This window comes from Sturnus vulgaris, chromosome 1, assembly GCF_052056855.1.
Source record: "Sturnus vulgaris isolate bStuVul1 chromosome 1, bStuVul1.hap1, whole genome shotgun sequence".
NCBI classification, from domain to species: Eukaryota; Metazoa; Chordata; class Aves; order Passeriformes; family Sturnidae; genus Sturnus; species Sturnus vulgaris.
In genome coordinates this window covers 103,318,030-103,337,768 of record NC_142243.1, presented here as the reverse complement: position 1 = coordinate 103,337,768, position 19,739 = coordinate 103,318,030, and positions in this window count along the sequence as shown.

Below are 19,739 nucleotides of genomic sequence, written 5' to 3'. Positions count from 1 at the left end.
TGCAGAACCCGTGAGGGGGCAGAGCCTGAAGCCATGTGGGCTCATCTGGGTTGTTATCCTATACAACCTCACCTCACTACTCCGGGGTGGAAGTAAGGGATTCTTCTTCCAAGAAGAAGGTGGGGGTGGCTCACAGTTGGAGAAGAAAGTGTGGAGCACAGAGTCTGTCCACTAATTTTCGTTGATCAGGGCTTTGTGAGCATTTTTGCTTGTAAAATCACCCTCTTTTATATAAACTTTTTTATACACTTTTGTTGCCAATGTTGTTGCAGCTACTGTTTGTTTTTCTTATCTCATTGCTGTTTTCAGGAAATTGTTCTTATCTCAACCTGTGATCTCTGCCTCTGGAGTCTCCCACGGAGACTTGGGGAGCAGAGGAGTGTCCTGTGGATTGAAGTGCTGTTCCTAAACCAGGTCTTCATTGGAGCCTAACACAGGGCTGTGTTTCCACCCCTGGTGTGGCTGGTTCTGGGTGTACTGCGCACCCTTCCTGATGAAGCCACCACACATCAAAAAAGGGTCAGATGCAATCTAAATGCAGAAGATTCAATCTGCTCTCAAGAAGCAAGCTACTGTAACCCAGTAAATGTGATTTTTGCCGTGACTAGCAAAAAGGTGCAGTCCTTTTGTTGCCCTGGCCTTAGGGCTCATTTAGGTTTGCTGTGGCTGCAGCTGGGTGCGGTATGGTTTGACAGCTGCTGAAAGGGGTAGTACCTGTGTAGTAAATTAAATACTCCAGCTTTAGGTTTTCTTATGAGCCCCAGTGGCACTGTCCTGACCGAGGCAGGAGTCAGCAGGTGACACACAGCAGCCCAGGTGCAGAGCTGAGGCTGGGGGAGCCACACTGTGGCTTTAGATGAGAGCCTCTGAGAGGGAAACAGGGGCTATGAGGAAAAAATAACCAAACAAAAGTAGCCTTAAGTGGCCCTGGGTGGAAGATCAAAGAGAAAAAATCCATCATGATCTTCATACTTCTTCCTGCAAAAACCTCAGGTGCTTATTGCTTATGCCCTCCTATTCCCCCCTACTTTATCTAGGAAGACTGGAACCCATCACCCTTGGGATGGAAAGGGATACAAGAAGGGTGATCTCCACACCACAAAAATAAACACTGGGAAAGGTCATGTTTTGTTGATTTTGTTTGTTTGTGCTTTTGTGGTTTTTTTGGTTTGTTTGTTTGTTTGGTTTTTGTTTTGTTTTGGTTTTGGGGTTTTTTTTTGGTTTGTTTTTTGTTGTTTTTGTTTTGGTTTTTTGGTTTTTTTTGTTTGGTTGGTTTTTTGTGTGTAGAGCAATTTAAATTGTATTATTAGAATTTTCTCTTTTAATTAAATAAGCGATGTTGTTAAGTCTGCTAAAACAGATTGTTCTTGCTGCACACTAACATTTTAGCCTATGTATGTTTTTTATTCCTTTTTGCACACAGCAAGATTTTGAGCCTAAAAAAGAAAAGCAGATTCAAATGTACAATAGAACAAAATACTGCTTTTGCATTCTGCATAATTGGAAAATAATTCCTAGATTTAGCCAAATAGACCTTTGAAGAGTATAAGGTAGAAAAAGGTTCCTCAATAGGACTAAAGAACTAAATATTGTTGTGGAAGATCTGTGGGCTGAGCCTTTATTTGGCCTTTCACCAGATATCAGCTGTACCTCAGTTTTCCGAGGTAACACGTGTGATAATGTTTCAGTTCTCAGCCTTTTAGGTACAATCCAGTACAATTTATTTTTTCATAAAGATAAGAATAATAATCACCCTTGTAATGGGGATGAAGTAAATGTGTGCTATTCTGTTTTGCTGGTGGTTTTTCCAGTTCAAAAAAGATTTTTTTCCATTGATTTTCAATAGCTATGGTGGAGAAGAAATTATAGGCAAAATTTAAAATATAAAAAAGATTAAATAAGGAAGGCATTATTAAGAATGCAGTATTTGTAAAGTATCATCTTGCACACTTCCAAAATGTGAGGATGATCTTGAATTTTGTGTATGTGTTTAAAGGCAAATACTTGCAGACTGTGCTGACAAGCTGGGAAATTTTAGCCTGGCAAACAACAACTTTGAAATTAATTTGAATGTTCACAGTGGATAATGAGCTAAATGTGAGTTTCAAAAAGCGAGAGTTAGAAGTATAATGAAGGAAATCTTGTTTAAAATTAGGGGGCAATATAATCTTACTATAGGTGCAAGCACCCATATGGAACACAGTGCTCTTGGTGGTAGTTGAAATTGGAGAAAGTTTGTAGAAAATACAGGAGAATGATTAAAAGGTTTGGAAACAGCCCCCCTTGAGGGTTTTAATCTGTTTATCAAAGACATAAAAGGGATACATTTAAGCAGGATGGTGAACATGCCTGCATGTGTGGGTGAATGACTGTCATGCATCCTGGAAGTATCTCCTGGCAAACAAAACTTTGATCAAGGGTTCTCTAATATAGTAGACAAAAGTGTAACAAAATTCAATGGCTGGAAGATGAAGCAAGACAAATTTAGAGTGATAGAATAAGGCTCCAATGTTTAACAGTGAAGATAATTAACTAGTGAGTACTGTGATGAAATCGTGGTTGGTTTTCTGTGGAAATTTTAATTAAGACTCAGCATAATTTTCTCACCAGACTCTTTTAATTCAGTGGGAATTACTTCTAGTAAATCCTGTAGCCTTTATAATTTGACAGGTCAGCAGATGATGATGATGATGATTTTTTTCTGGTTTTACTATCTATGTAGAATAATCCTTTATCTCATGTTCTCATTTTTTTCTACACAAATATAATATTTTAACCTTTGTCTTCTAAACTCCCTGTCCCTGGACACAGCCCCTACTTTCTGTCTGTGGCCTTCAGTTTCTTCTCTTGGACCCTTACATTGCAGACCCCTGTTCACATAAGCATTTAGATTATTTGGTAGTCAGTAGATTCAAACTGTAAGAGTTCTATAATATTTCACCAGAAGTATTACCTCCTCAAAGAGCTAATGGCTAACTTGCATTCCTATATATTAGGGACCTGAAAGGAGGCTAGAAGTGATTAGAAAAATTATTTCAATGTGTAAAGCTTTTATGGCTTTGTTTTTATGAATTGCCATGTTATTTTTCCAGGGATCTGTCTGTGGAATCTCTGTCTCCAGTGAGATAGAAAAATGTCAATAAATTACTCTGGGTTTTTTTTTTTTTTGTTGGTGTTTTTTTTTTTTTTTTTTTTTTTTTTTTTTTTTTTTGGTTTGGTTTGGTTTGGTTTGGTTTTTCTTTTATTTAATTTTTTTGGGGTTTTTTTGGGTTTTTTTTGTTTTAGCACTCTAAGAATGGTCTTATTTTAAAAAGAAAGCAAACCTTTTCTACAGCAGAAATGCTGCTCTGATATAAGTTTTCTGAATAGTAAGTGGATGAAAATCCAAATTAGGTTTTTCACTGTGTCTGGTGCAATAGTAGCAACCAAACAAAAGCATTGCATAGCCTTAGGTCTGACAGTCTGTTAAGTGAATTTATATGCACACAAGAAGAAGTGTCTGTTTGAAACATGAAGATGCCCAAGAGAGAGACTCTGGAAAGGTTTTACAGCCATTTAATAGTTCAAGACATTATTTGTTCAATAACAAAAGAAAAAGGCTCAGAGAGCAATCAGATTTTCTTGGACAAAAGCTAGGTTCTTGTCCTGAGGGGAGAAAGGATCATAAGCAGTGATTTTTGTGTGTGTCAGGAAGAGATGCAAAAAAAGGGTTTGACAGCTGGAGAAGCAAGAGAAGAGCTGCTCATTCTATCTCATCTATTTTGTATGCTTTTATACTCCATTTTATCTGAGTGTGATTTCTGGCTCTTTCCTCCTCTCTCTAATGAATGTTTCATTCTCTTTTTACACTCGGCACAAAAACCCCAATTCTTCTTCATGTTCCCACTCTGCTTTTCCTGTCCCGCTCTCCTACACCACTCTCCATACTGAACTACAACAGTTCCCTAATTTTCCAACAAGCATGCAAGTGCATTCTCATTTTGGTCACTTTTGTGTCCACGTGACTGCTGTACTCTCCCCTGTAGTCCTTGTGTTTTACCAGCTGTGCAGAAGTCAGTGAAAGCTGATTACAAGCAAGAACGCCCATCCCTCTGCCCCGAAGGAAATGATACTTGTCAGCAAATAAAACTAGCTAAGTGTTCCCCTAGTAGTGTAAGCACTGCCTCAAATTCCCAAAGGACTTAAAACATACTAGGTTCTCCAGTTTGGTTCTCTCATGCTTTTGTTTTGTTTCTACTCTTCAAAAGAGCACTAAGAAACCTATCTGAAGACATGCACATGTGGTAATTTTGTGGCCAGAGGTGGTTGTGCACTGGGAAGAATACCTCAAAGAGAGAGCTCAAAGAATTATAGCAATGCCAATGCAAGGGGCTAAATACTAATCTCCAAGCTATCTTGCAGTTTTAACTATTTCTTCCACCTTATTCTACTACTGTTGTTGAAGGAAATTGAAGGGACAAGATGATAAAACACTACTAGTTTTGTATGAGGCAAAACAACCTTCTTTATCTATTCAGCCACAAGACTGTAATAAGGGCTAAAAGATGTCACTTATTTACTTATGTCCCCTATGACTGTGAAAAAACCTCCCATAACCCTAAGCAGAACAATGAGCTTCTCCTGAAAAGAACATATATCTAACTGTAGCAACAGTTACTTTATGTTTTTAGTAGTTTAGTCCATTCAGGAGTTGGTTCAAGCCAAATGATTGAACTGAATCTAACTGAATCTAACAGCTGCCCTGGGGTTGCTGTATACAAGCAAAATTTTCTGAGTATAAACAAATGATTTTTTTTTTTTTGCATGTGGGAGGATGATGGCACCAAAAGCATAGTTTACTTTTGACAAGGATTGGGACGATACTTATGACATAATGTTTTGTTGGCCTGGCAAAAAATTCTGAGCATCAGCCTCTTAAATGTCGTAGAGTTTTTGTAGGAAAGATTTTTATTAGGAAATGTCAAAGCAAATATCTAGGCACGGGATGGCTCAAAGCTGCCTGTCATACATACAATATTGATGGATTCTTGGCTGTGTCTTTTGTTAAGTAAATGAGAATACTGGCTTCATGAATTCTGGTTACATGTCTAAATGCAAGAGCTGCCCACGCAAAACCTGTGTTGGAACTTTCTAAGCTGACATGGTCGATAGAAGTGAGAAGTTCTGATTCAAAATAAAGAATCAGGACATCTGTTTCAAGTTTCGTGCTTTTGGGAGAAAATGATGGAGGGAGAACACATTACTTTAATGTCACAAATACTGATCAATTTATTTAAAACTTTACTTTGATGATAAAGATACAAAGTGAAGATACTAAAGTATTTACCACTTTTCCACAAATGCAAATATAGATATATCTTAACCCTTTCTTTCAAACTTAAAGTTTAACATTCATTAGTATGATTCAGGCATACAAAGAAGAATCTGGGAATAAGAAGAAACAATTCTTCTGGAAGGTTATATTGAGAATATATATTTGGGCTATATGACCATTGTAGTTCCTTTCCAACCGTAATATTCTAATACAGATGAGTACCAGCATAAATATTGACAAAACTGCTTAACTGTGATAGGTTTCTGAAGACAGAAGTGTATTTTCTAAGCCTGTTTTCCATTTGGCCCTTTGGCATCTGCACCACCAGTGATATAAAATTCTGAAGCAATAACTTGAATATCAGCTTTTATCCTACTAAATTACAAGGTCAGCCAATCAGCATTTTTTTTTCACTTGGCTGCCATCCTCCTAATAATCTTCTTGCAAAGCATTCTCATGAAAGACTTCAAATGACACAGTAGAGACACAGACAACATATTTTATAAAATCATACTCTGAGCAAAACTGTGTACAGAAAATAATTGTCATGCTTTTCAAAATATAGATTTAACATTATCACAGAAAAAAATGCACTTAGAATCCGAGAGAAAAACCGAGGATATAATTCTCAGTTCTGACTGAGATTCTTCTCGAGTAGCCTTAGTTTAACCTGTTACAGGTTATTGATTCTTCCCAAATGGAGAGGTGGTTATCTCTTTAGTACCTATATTTATGTTAGCAAAAATGCTTTTACAATCCTCTAGAACAAGTGTAGGGAGAAAATCCTAGCTTTGCTCATCTTAATTTTTTTTCCCAGTTGTTTTTCTGAGAATTTTTGATGAACAGATTCTGACAATACTTTCTGGAAATCCATTTAGAAGTTTTGTATCAGCAGAATATGGTAACTTTTCATGAGCATGTTCATCAAATATATATAGCTGCTTAGTTGGTCAGCAATATTCAGCCTACATTGTAAATAAAAGAAACAGTCGTGGCATAGCTGGCATGCAGTACTCTAATTAAAAGCTGTGACTAGTAATTATGTATATGACAAAATAAATGGCTGAGAAGCACCTTTTAACTTACCCAGACAACTGCTGCACGGGCATGTTCAGTAGCTGTAACTGCTTCACTCTACCCTTCTTACTCCTAACATATTTTCCTTGAGATAGATAAAAGATCATATACTTCAAAAATACACTATGCAGCTCAGGTACTGGGTTGTGTTGACCTTGATTGGCTCAGAAACTCATCCTAGATAGTGTCTCATTCTCCTTTCTCAAGAGAACCAAGAGGGAAGACAAGATGAAAAAGCTCATGGGTCAAGATAATGATTCTTTCTCAAGTACAGTCAAGGCCAAAAGAGGCTAGGCACGGGGAGGATAAATTTATTTTATTGCTAAATAAAATAGATTTGGATAGTGAGAACCAAAGAGAAATTAAAACACCTTCTTTCCTTCCCCTTTTCCCAAGCTCAAACTCACTCCTTCATTCCTACTCCTCTGCTTCCCACTCTAAGGTAGCATAGCTGGGATGGGGAGTGGGGGTCTGTGGAAAGTCCATAATGGTTCCTCTCTTCTGCTCATTCCTCCTTGCACTTTTTCAGCTGGACTCACCTCGGGGTGTAGAGTACTCACTGCTCCACTACCTGGAGCTCCTCCTTACCCCCCTCTCACCTCGGTGTCTGCAGGGCTGTTTATCCCATGAGGGTTTTTCTCATTCATCACCCTCACCACTGCTATGCTGTGTTTTGCCCACTCTAAATACTCTTCCCACGTTGGCTGAGTGGCAAGCTACACCCAGCAGTGGGTGCATTGGAGCCAGCTGGAACCACATGGAGCTGTCTGGGAATGGCTGTGTACAGTTTGGGGCAGCCTCTTCTCACAGGAATCTCCCCTACAACAATCCTGCCACCAACACTTTGAGACTATTACACCACAGAGGCACAAAAGTATCAGTAAACTGTCCCAAAACCATGATGTTTCAAGCTTAATAAATACCTTTACTAGAGGGAAAGGCTAATTTTTAAAGAATTACATTGGGAAAATACTAGAAACAAAGAAATGTCAATTTTATGTATCAAAAGCCACATCACCATAGAAGGCACAAATGAATCTAAATAAGGATTCTGTTTTGACATATTTAAAGTTTATTAAACCTATGATTTCTTGAAAAAGTCAGACTTTTGCCTCCTCTCTCTGTACTCAGTTTAAGTGCTAATTTGATAAATATCAGTCTTTAGCAAAAGCTATAGGAGAGTGTCATAATGAGTAATCTCACATTTCCTCTAGCATTTCATTTATCATTCAGGTGAGTTTAATCAGAGCCAAATGAAAATTTCAGTGAAAAATAACATGTGTGAATATTTCTAAGTTGGGAAATGCTTGAAGTATCATAGTAACTCTTGTTTCTCTCTAGTATTTCTCAAAGTCTCTTACATTTTTCTCTCCCTCTTTTGAATTTGTGATTTTATTGGTGATTTTTCCCTACTCCAAATGTGTCTTGAGGTTAGAGGGGACACTCTTTGGACCACAGAAACAAAACTCTTTAAGAGACTTCACTCTTTTTCTCTTTGCTGCAGTGTACAGAATGTTCCCAAAATGAGCTGAAAGTTCATGTTTGTGTGGTTGCAAAGAGTACACTAACCACAGTGAGCCAGCACATCTATTTCATACCCCAACTGATAATTTACTGAATTTCTGTACCTTGATTGCATTTAATTTAGTACCATTAGTGTAAAAGGAGCATCAGTTCTGATGGGTCTATTTATTCTTCATCTTATGAAGTAGATTCAGGTAAACCCATACCATAAGTAATAAAAAGTTTCTCTAATGTTAGGTAGATTAGACAGATACTTTAGTTTTACATCCTGTTATGAATTTTTCTGAGCTATCCTAATTCCCAAAACTTGAGAATTTGTCTAAAATGTCTCCATCAAGGACATACAACTCAGCATCTTATTGCTGCTGTGCTGTTTTCTTTGGTACTGGTATGGTACAACTTTGCAATGAGTTGAGGGGAGAAGATTGTGGGAGCTTATCTGATCTTTCCCTTTGAGATTCTTCTGAAAGAATTAAAAAGAATCAATCCTTAAAATTAATTCAAAATGGGCAATCATTCTTGTCATTCTGTCGCTTGTTGAAGACAAGGTTTTCTTGAGAACAGTCATTAACAGGTCAGGAGATTTTAAATTGCCCCCTCAAATCTGTATTACATCATTAGAAGAGCTTTCAGTAATTTGGGATAACTGTGGTAAAAAAATTCTCTATCTGTCCATCATGAAAAGCTTTGCAGTAAAGTTGTACGGCTAAATTTTGCAAATGTACAGTAGGGAAAGAATTCAAGAATACTTCAATCACAAGCCTTTAAATAATAAATGTCAAAATTCCGTTTCTCATATTATTAGTTTGTGTAGAGCTTTGTATTTAAAGATTACATTTATTTAGTTTTGGTCTGCTGTATGACTTTGCTGACTTCCAAACTAATGCAAATTTTATGCATGGGATACAATATATAGCTGTCATACACATGTTACCCATTGTTCCCAATCTACTTCTGTATTAAATGCGTTTGCTAAACAATAGGACAAGCTTTAGAGTAATGATGTTAATCAAGTTAAAATTTCAAAGTACAAAATGAAATGTGACACTTTACAATGGTGTTTGGTTTGAAATATGTCCAAATTGGCATTGCATTTTACTTTTGTATTGACTTTTTTTTTAAATAAAATCAATTAAGGCTGAAGTTTATAGAGGGGGATGTTCCCTTTTTAAGTAAAATATAAAAACCTGATAATTTTTTTATCTATGGGAAAATAACATAAAATGATTTTACAAAAAGCAAAATGAGCCCTCCACAAAAGGTCGCTATTATGAGGACTTTATAGTTTATCCATCTATAAATAATAGTCTGCCATGCTAAAATCTAATATTTGAATTAATTCTCTGCCATTTTTCACTATAAAGACTAAATTTTATGTGCAGCCTAGTGAAACAAATGGCATTATCCTTTTAAATGTATCATAATTAAGTGTAAGGTATCTGAAATGTACAAATAATGTACAAATACAAAGTATTACAGAGTTACAGTAAGTGTTATAATTTTGAAGACACTGAGAAAAAGAGAATGCTACTGCCACTTGGGAGGCATTACTTTTTAATAAATAATTTAGAACTAAATTTATTCTATTTGTAAACTCAAAAAAGATTCTTTTTTCTTTTTTTTTTTTTTTTTTTTTTAATTCAGGTCTCTCAGGTAGCCATGTTTTACCAAAGAGATAAATACTGTTCAGCTGGGAGTTTTATACAGGATGTTGATTGGTTAGGCTTCCTAGTTTATTTGGAGTTTAGTAGGCTTTTAATAAAGGACAGGTTTGGTAGTTGTTAGTTTATTGTTAGAACTATTGTTTCATGATCAATACTTGTGTACTTGAAGTGGTAAGTTTTTAAGATGCAACAGAAATTCAATTCTCATCAAGCCTGTGTGACCAGGCACAAGACTTGTGAAAGAATGATTGTTAAATGAGACTCGATGGCTTTTTCCTGCAAAGAGAGAGAGATTCTACATTAATGTGAGTGAGAACCATAGTTAATAAGCTGAGCAGAATTTTCCTTTAGGTTCTAAATATTGAGATTCGCTTGAGCTTGTAAAGTTCTTCCTATGGTGGCACTCCGAGAAGCATACCACAAGGTAAGAAAATGAAATATTAGGCTGGAAAGGTTTCCTGTCTCAGAAGGAAATGAAAATATTAATTCTTCAAGTAATGTATGACCTGACTCTCACATCCACCATTAGTGAGGGGTACAATATACATAACAGCTTCCCAGATACACTTTAAATTGCAATTAATTCACAGAGTCATCTGTGTTTCTTGGAGAAAGATATAGAAATGCCTTGTACTACTTGATTTATTAATTTAAGTAATTTTGAAGTGTTGCACAAAGCTTTCACTATGCTTCCTAAATCAAGTGATTTTATTTCATAAGCACCAATAGAATTTGCATCGCTGCTGCAAACAGGAGTGGGAATTCCCAGCTGGCAGATGGTCCACCACAACTCAAAACACAAGCAGAGTAATAGGAAAGGAGTATTTCACACAGCTTAATTTTGTCATTTAAAGACTCCTACTTATCAACAGAATTAAAAATCTAGTATTGAAGTGTCTTGAATATTTAGCTTTTGGAATAGGTTAATAAAAATAAAATACTAAAATTTAATTGAAAAGAATGATCTCTACTGATCTATATGCCTCAAGCCAAATGTGATTCTTAGTTATATCAGCAGAATTAAGGAGATAGCTGAAACATCAGTTGAACGATTTTTAAATAGTTGAAGTTCAAGTCAGATGTACTTTTTGAAAGAATTTCAATCTGAAGAGCCTTTTCTTTTACAGAAGAATGCCTTAAAACTTTTGAACTTTTAAAATTTTTTTTGCACAGTTTTGTCGTTGCTAATTAAGTAAAAAATTATTCTTGTTGGACAAAAAAGAAATGGTTGGAATTTTTCATGAAAATAATGTAAGTGATTTAATTCTACTTAAGAAGCAAATTAATTCACAGAATTTCAGAAGGCACTGAGCAAACACAGAAGTTGGTAAGAGGAAATTAATATGATAAAATAGTCAAACAAAGCAGAAATCGGTGACTCTTGCCCTGGATAGTTATCAGTAAGTCAGTCTTGAGTAAGCATAGAATTTGAACAAAGCTGCAGTGGTTTTAATATTGTTAGCATGAGTAAAGCTTCATTTTCAATCCTCCATTTTTTCTTTTTTTAAGGTTTAAGAATATACGTAATTCTGAAATAGGATCAAATAATGTCCCATCAAAGCAAAAAACTACAAAAATACCAAATGCATATCCTGAATATCTGAGGCAATGTTTGAGTTCTTGGGTGACACATAAGAAAAATTCCACCTGGGAATGTTAGATGAAGGGTCCTTAAACTGGAGTTCATACACATCAAGGATGTAAATTCCAGGACGACTGGGATAACTGGGATATTGCTTATCCCAGCATGAGACACTTTCACTGTCTCCTGTTGGAGCCATTTCATTTTAAGTAGATAATCCATATTCTTTGGTACAGAGATTTTTATGTTCTTCTCCATCATACCTAGTCATTAGACTATGAAGTTACTCTCCCTTTCCATCTCTCTTTCTGTCCAAATGCAGTTACAATGTTTTATACAACACACAAAACCTCTGACCAGAGGGAGAGGGAGAGAGACACGGATTTTCTCCATGCAGATATAACCTAACACTTTCGAGTGGAAGCTGAAGTTGCTGACCTGATTAAATTTTCCAAATTTTAAACACACTTTCTATGTGGAATTAGCTCGAGTCCTGCAGACATTTCTTGCTTTCCTTCTACTTTTTTAGTACTAGAAAGTCTTTCGTTTTCAAGATGGGGGAGCATGTATGTGTGGAAATATTCACTTCTGATAATTTCTGGTTTTCATGTAGCTTAATTTTCAGGTGAAAAGACATTGTGCTGGAAAATGTCCAACAAGATGTAGTTACATACTTAATTTGAGATGTCTTCTTATCTCTGATGAGGCATTGCAAAGCCTTGCCACTTTATTCGGGGGAAAAAATAAGGACTTTATGGTAACAGGAAGATTATCTTGATTCTTGACTCTGCTCCTGAATCCCCATATAACTATATAAGCTTCACGTGGCAAAAGAAGCTGGGTATTTCTAAATGATTTTTATAGTCTTAAACACAGCTAAACTTCAATCTGATTATTTTGAAAATGTAGCTTTTAACCTTTCATTTTTGTTTAAACAAAGGCATGATATTACAGATTCACGGGGGAATACTTGTGTGGTTTTGGAAAACTAGTACTTTTCACCAAAATAAATGCAGTGCCTTCCAGATCCAGAATACTGGTCTCTTAATACTCCAGAAAATTAGAATGATTCTTTAAATAAGGTATTTTATTCTATTAGAACATTTGTGATTTTTATTGTGGGTTCCTTATGTTATTCCAGTGCTGTGTACAATAAACTATAAATATATAAATAAATAAAAAACTGTGGTATGGGAGCAGACATTTAATTTAATTTCTCTTAGTATACAGTGGTTTCCAAGAAAATTGGCTTTTTAAAAGGTGTTATGTATTTCTGTTTTCTGTTTAGATGAAGTATTTCTTTCTACTAAGCTCCTCTATAAAAAAAAGAAAAAAATAAAAGCTGAAAAGGCAGCTTTTAATTAAGAGTTGCTCTAAGTTAGTTGTCCAAGGGCAAGTAGGATTGTGTATGAAAGGTTCAATTTTTTTTTCAGTTAGGACAGTGATTTATTAATTTTAATGTTAACTTTCTTTTCTGTCCCTAGTGAGCTGAAAATGTTATTGGATATTTGACACTATATCAGGAGATAAGAATTGACCTTGTAACTCTCTAGTGAATGTAGTAGAATATAGTGGACTACTGCAAAGGCAATTGGTAAGAGAAATCTTAAAAAAGTCCTTGGCTTATGTCCCTGCTTTTGAACCATCAGCACTTATAAATGTACCTAACCTCAAAGTGCAGACTTATGTTTTATGTAAATGCATTGGTCTTCTGGAGGGGTATGTTAAGGGAAAGTGAGTCATTATCTGTTGTTGGTGAGAGCTGTGCCTGTTTCAGAAAGACCATACCCTGCCTAAATTTTTTAAATACCAGAATTCTGGGCACGATTGTATAATATAGGCTCATTTCCTTGAATATGTGTTTCTCTATACTTTAATATCTGTGTTCAATTTCTCAATAATTTTGATTTTCATCAATATTTGAAATGGAGTTTCACTAAGCCTAATATGTGCAGAATTACTATAATTGCTAGGGTTGTCTTCAGCTTCCCCCCACCCCAACCTCTCTCTCACTTACCTTCTGTATCACACAAAGTAGCATTGAGATAGCTTTTCAAGGACTAAAGTCTTTAAAGAAAAACTTAAAAAGAAGACAATCAAGGAAAGGAAAAGAGACCAACAATAGATCACTGAAGCTTGAAGAACAATGAAATCCTCTGTTTCAGCTCTTAGTTAAGTTATCACATCTGGCAAACTGATAGAAAAACAATGCCGTGTTTTCTGGGCTTTTCCCCCCCTTTCTCTTGCTTTTATTTTGTAGGGACTAATCTAAACTTCTTTGCATTTTGCAATCTGCCAGTATCTACATGCTGCTGCACAGTTTATTAGAAAAAGAAGGATGTATATTGAATGCAGTAGGAGAGAAAGGGCTTTGACTCCAAATTATGCAAATAAAAAAACAGCAATACAAAACTAAAGCAATACCCCTACCTGCTCTGCTGCTTTCAAGTGACTGCCACATTATGCATGCAGTGGTGCCTTGGAAGCCAGAGCTGGTATTACTACAGCAGAACTTAAAACTGTCGGCACAGTAAAAAGAACTTTAAGGAAGCTGAGACATTGCTTCAGAGTATTTAGTATTTCAGTCAAAGTATTTTAAGGCCTTAAAATTCTAATTCTAATTCTAATTATTATTATTATTGTTATCATTATTATTATTATGTAGTAATTCATTGTAATAATATTATAATAAATATTAGCATTACTATTGGTATAAGTACTGGTATCATCATTGTGGTCCAGTATCTCAGTCCAGCATCTCCTCTGTGGAACAGGAAGAATTTCAGACTCTCTGGGGTTTGCTGATTGTGTTCAACTGCAAACCAGAACAGATTAATGCAGCTAAAAGAGTGCTCATACTGTCATTGTGGCACTACTCCATGTGAATAGGAATAAAGTTTTTATTGTGATTCAAGTTTTCAAAAGTCCTTTTCACTCAAATATTTGGCTCTGGTGGAAAAAAAAAAAGTCTAAATTGAGGCATCTAAAGGTCCTAAATTGAACTGTGAGATGAGAGAGGGGATTGGCATGAGATTCAGCAGAGCATGGCTAAGGGAAAAAAGAGTAAGGCTGTTTGAGTCTGAAAGGATCAAAGTATTAAAAGTCTTTTGCATGAGACGTGCAGTCTTGTAATCGATATGATGTTTAACACAATGAACAAATACTTCAATACTGACAAAATACATTCTAATTAGTTCAAGTGATAAAACGTGCTATTATATTGTGAAACTGCTGGACCCTACACAATTGTTTATCAACAAAACCTGCAAACAGAACAGTGTATTAGTCTGATCTCACATATATGAGTAAAGATGTGCAAACCTTTGCTTAACTGAACTACAAAATGGAACAGTGGCTTAAACAGTATGTAAAATCTTGGCCATTAAGAAAAACTCTGTTAAAGAAGCTATTTTTGTACTCACAGTAATATCGACTCATGTCAACTGGCTCAGTCAGTAGAATTTCTCTCTCTGTTTTTCTTACTGTGTTCCTAAATTCCAACTTAAAAATCTCATTAGGAGAAGGACATAGAGCCACAGCAGCAGGAATTATTCCAGTTCTTTTGTGCTGTTCTACTTGTGAGAGAATAACAGACTGAAGGTAGGGAAAATGCAAGCTTTCTCTATTTTTAGGTGGAAAAGACATAGGGTGAGCATAAAAGTAGAGAAAATAAGCTTGTAAGATTACTGAATAGATAATGATGTTACTGAGCTCTGTAGTGACATGGCTCTTGCTATTGTTCTGTCTCTGTATTTTCTTGACAGCCAACCCAGATTATTAGAGAGCAATGTAAACTCTACTGCTGAAAAGGAATAATTCAGCTTAGAAATTCACAGCCATTGCTATCCTTAATGCATCCTGCATTGGTAAGGAGGCCGAAAATATATTGTGGAGATATGCAATATGATAACTGTTCTATGCTAAACAGGTTTTGCAAAACAGCCACACAAAGCCAGCACTTGATGGAATCCTTTGAGTAAACACTATTATTAGTACCTCTTAGTCTCAGTTTTGTGTTTTCAAGCAGTCCAGGGACATCATGGTCTAAATTGGAGGGTAGGTGATTGTAAGGGAACAGGAAAATGGAATCCTATAGATGGGGAATTTTGACTGAAAAGTATGTGATTTGGTGTCAAAACATAAGATAAATCCAGAGTACCATGTCATTTTGCCAAATTAAGGGCCACTCTAACTTGCAGTGAAAAAACATCTTTGAATCATGTAGCAATTGTTGGGACAGGCACGGAGTACTTGATGAAGTTTCAGTACTCCAGTTCCCAAGGCTGCTTTGACTACACACTAATTCAAGCAAAGTGTTTCATTAACGTAAAATACATTTCAGAGCTTGATTAAGATGTTTTCAGTCACATTTGCTGGAAACTTTTCCTCTTTATCTAGTAACAATCCATCCCTTGGCATATTTCTGGAATGCTTGTAGAATGAGCAAAAGCCTATTGAACAGCAGTATTTTCCTGGGGAAAACATTTCCACAGAGTGGGCTTGTGAATAGTTTCAGTCTGGGGGCAGGAAGGGCTGTGCAAAGTCTACACAGACTTGGGTCAGCTGGAACACACCGCTTTCCAGAGATCATCCAGATCCACTGGCTTTACCCATCTGGATTTTCACTGAGGCAGCAAGATCGCATGAAGAGAGCCTGTGCAGAGGGACAGCAACAGTCAGACATAGGCACCTAAGATGACATGCACTGTTTTTTTAATGGCTTATTTCATTTTAACATCATGAAGCACAGTTGAGAAAAGCTACAGAGAAGGGGACACATAGGATACATCATATTTGTTGACTTTTTATATGAAGAAATCACTCTTCAGTTTGCTGAAACCAGAAAAACAAACAAACAAACAAACAAACAAACAAACACTATAGATGTGTTGTTTTCTATGTCACTAATTGTTATCACAGAATGGGCAAGTTTGGAAGGGACCACAGTGGGTCATCTGGTCCAACCTCCCTGCTTAAGCAGGGTCATCCTAGAGCACATTGCACAGGATTGTGTCCGGAAAGTTCTTGAATCCAGTGAAGGAGACTTCACAACCACTGAGTAATAAATTATTACTCAGAACTGAGTAATGAAATGTTCAGCATAGAGAGAGAGGTACTATTTTCCAGGAAAAACAAGGATGCTACAGAGAGACAATGGCACAGCTTTACAAGCAGTTTTTCTTGAGTTTGGAGAAGATAGGGATAGGACTGTCTGCACTCAATGATCCTTGAGGGTCTCTTCCAAGTCAGCATATTCTGTGATTCTCTCTGCATTAAAGGTATAGAACTCCTCTGTGACCCTCTGAAGGAAGGAGAGACTGAATTAGAAAATGGATGGTTACAGCAAAAATGATTCCTAGGTAGTAAATAAAGGTTGCAGTGAAGGCCAGGAGCAAAAGCACTGTGCCCTTTAGCATGGGGCTGGATGGCTGTAAGTCATGGTGAGAACTTATCTGGCTAGAGACCATTGTGTAAACATGGAAGAAACATTACAAAAGTATTTTTTCTTTTGGTAAGACTGGATAATGACAAATGGACCTACAAATACCAAAGGTGACTCAGTATAGTGGTGAGTATCCCCACATGTCACACTGGAGACTGAGGTGTGGTTCCCCGATGGGGAATCAGACTTTTTGGTGCCAAAACCTGGGGTTGTGAGGTTTCAGGATAAAAATAGTGGCTGAGAGAGGTAACTGGAAAAACAAGTACAGAACAACTTAGAGAGGAGAATGATCATTGGGAGTTTTTTTGTAATTAAGGTGAAGGGACAAGGGGTGAGTGGATTTTGTGTAAATTGTCTATTTTCTTTATGTATTGGTATGATGTTATTTTGATTTTTGTTGGGAGGAATTTTTGTCTTGCTTTGTTTGGTAGTTTTTGTTGATGTGAGTATAAGTTGTGTGATGAATGTGGATTTTAGTGATAATTATTAAATATGTGATTCACAGAGGTGAGAGATGGAATGTATTAGGTTTGCATGGCCTGGTTTTGGTAGTGGGGGGGTTTACAGGGATGGCTTCTGTGAGGAGGTTCCAGAAGCCTCCTTCATGTCCAGCAGAGCAAATCCCTGCTGGCTCCAAGATGGACATGCCTTGGTCAAAGCTGGGGCAATCAGAGATGGTGGTAGCACTTTGGTAATGACATATTTAAAAAGAAGAAATAAAAAGTTATTGTGGAGATAAAATTGCAGCCAGAGAGGAGCAGGGTGAGAACATGTGAGAGGAATGGTCCTTCAGACATCAGAGTCACTTGAGAAGGAGGGGCAGGAGGTGCTGAGATTCCCCAGCAGCCCATGGTGCAGACCATGGTGAGGCAGCTGAGCCCTGCAACCAGTGGAGTATCACAGGGATGCAGAGGTCTCCTCACAGCCCATGGAGGAGATCCATTCCAGAGCAGGCTGTTCCTGAAGGACTGCATCCCATGAAAGAGGGACCCACGTTACAGCAGTATGTGGAACACTGTTGCCCATGGGATGGTCTCACACTGGAGAAGTTTGTAGAGAACTGTCTCCTGTGGGATGGAGTCATGTTGGAGAAGTTTTTGGAGATCTCCCATGCGAGAGACCCCTTGGTGGAACAGAGGATGTACTCCTCTCCCTGAGCAGTAGCAGAAACAACTGTGAGGAGCTGACCATAACCCCCATTCCCCATCTCCCTGCAGCTCTGGGGTAGGAAGTAGAGCGGGGAAGGAGGGAGGGGTGAGGGAAAGGTGTTTTAAAAGTTTTATTTTACTTCTCATTATCCTGCTCTGATTTTGCTAGCAATAAATTCAATGAATATCAGTTTAGTGCTTCTCTTCAGAATCATTATGAATTTTCATTCCTTGTGAGCAGGACATACATTTCTCACCAGTACTGCCCAATAAGTGGATACAGAGATACTGCAGTGCTGCTTTCTTTTTTCATTTTTTTTTCATATCTTAAAAGCCAGTGAATAAATTTATTGCTTGAGGAAATTTTAAGTAAGTGAATATCATTACTGAAGATCACCATCAGGTTGCCAAGCTGAGGTACATGCAAAGGGAGCATGTGAAAAGAATAAACTTAGTGAACTAAAAAAAGAAGTGCTTTCTTAAGCAGAAAAATATTTCTCAGTGAAGTACATATTTCAACTCACTAGCTTTGATGATCAGTGAATATGTAATACAGACTTCAGTCATAATGACTTCTGCATTAGTGCACAGTTGATCAACTTTAGGTGAATTCCATTTGGAGAAAATGAAACCCTGTACAGGGGCATAGGTAAGAAGAGATGGGGAAAATTATATTATGCCTCTGGGTGGCACTGGATATATTTAGGACTTTCTTGGTGGAGATTAGAGATTACAGTTCAAATTCTCTCATGCAGAAGTCAAGAATTCAAAGTCAATCTCCTATAGCTTAAATAAACCATAATCTATTCAGGTCAAAAGAGAGCCAATTTCCCCTTGAACTTTGCTCTGAATATTTTGTTGCATTTTTTCCAAATTTAGCTACCTGAATTAAGTTCAAATTATATCTTATTTCGTGCATTTTAACTAGTATAATGTTAATCACAAACCCCCTTTTTTGCCTGAAAGTTTGTGGTTTCATAAGAGGAGGGGAGAAATATTGTGAAAAGAAAAAAAATTGAAAATGCACAATTTTCACAGTGAAAATTAACCCAAATAATTTTTGAGCCATCTTGCAGTTTTAAAGTACATGGATTCAATAATGCTTGAAATACAGTATGAAATGTTGATTTTTTTTTTTGTAATTTCTAAAAGGAATTAATGATTTCTAGTTTAGTTTGTTCACAAGCCTTCTATCCCACACTCTTTTTTTTTCCCCCTTAACAAATGTTCTGTAGGTAAATATTCTGGATGTTTTATTTGAATATTTAGAGGGGAAATAAGTTGTCATCTTGCTCTGTGCAGTATAGTGAGAGATATTTATGGTTTATTATAATAGAAAGGTGTGCATGGAGTGGGGCAGAAAGAAAAAGGGTGGAAACAGGTGAAGGCAAAAAATTGAAGAAGGGCTTATGCTTTTACTTTTCACTGAACTAGCTTGGGCTTTGAATTCACATACTGCAGCATGAATTTCAATCAAAATCCTTGAAAGAAGGTGACTCCTTTAAAATACTGAAGGGCTCAAGGAATTTATTTCAGGTGCCAGTGATCTTATTTACATTTTCAAAAGCAAGAGTTCCAATAGACTGGGTTATTAAATTGAAACCCTCAGAGCAAACACTTCACTAAGGATGGATCCATGTTCTCTTTCTACTTCCAAGAACACAGGCTGTATTTTTCACACCAGACAGAAATATTTGTTACCAGGGAAATTTCAGGACCCAGAAGGGAGATTGAAGGACTGAGATACTATGTATATGAAAAACAAACATTAAAGTGAAAGTTGCTCTCAGACTCTGAATCGTCTCAGGAAGAAATCAGACATAAGCAGAATCAAAGTGGGTTACCACTGATTTAATGATATTTCAACTACTGTGAATTTGTTGTTTAAAGTCTAGGTAGGTCAATGGTGAAACGTGGATGAAATGAGCTAGAGAAATGTGCATCTTTTGTAACTTAGGGCTGTTAAATAAACATTATCATGTACTTA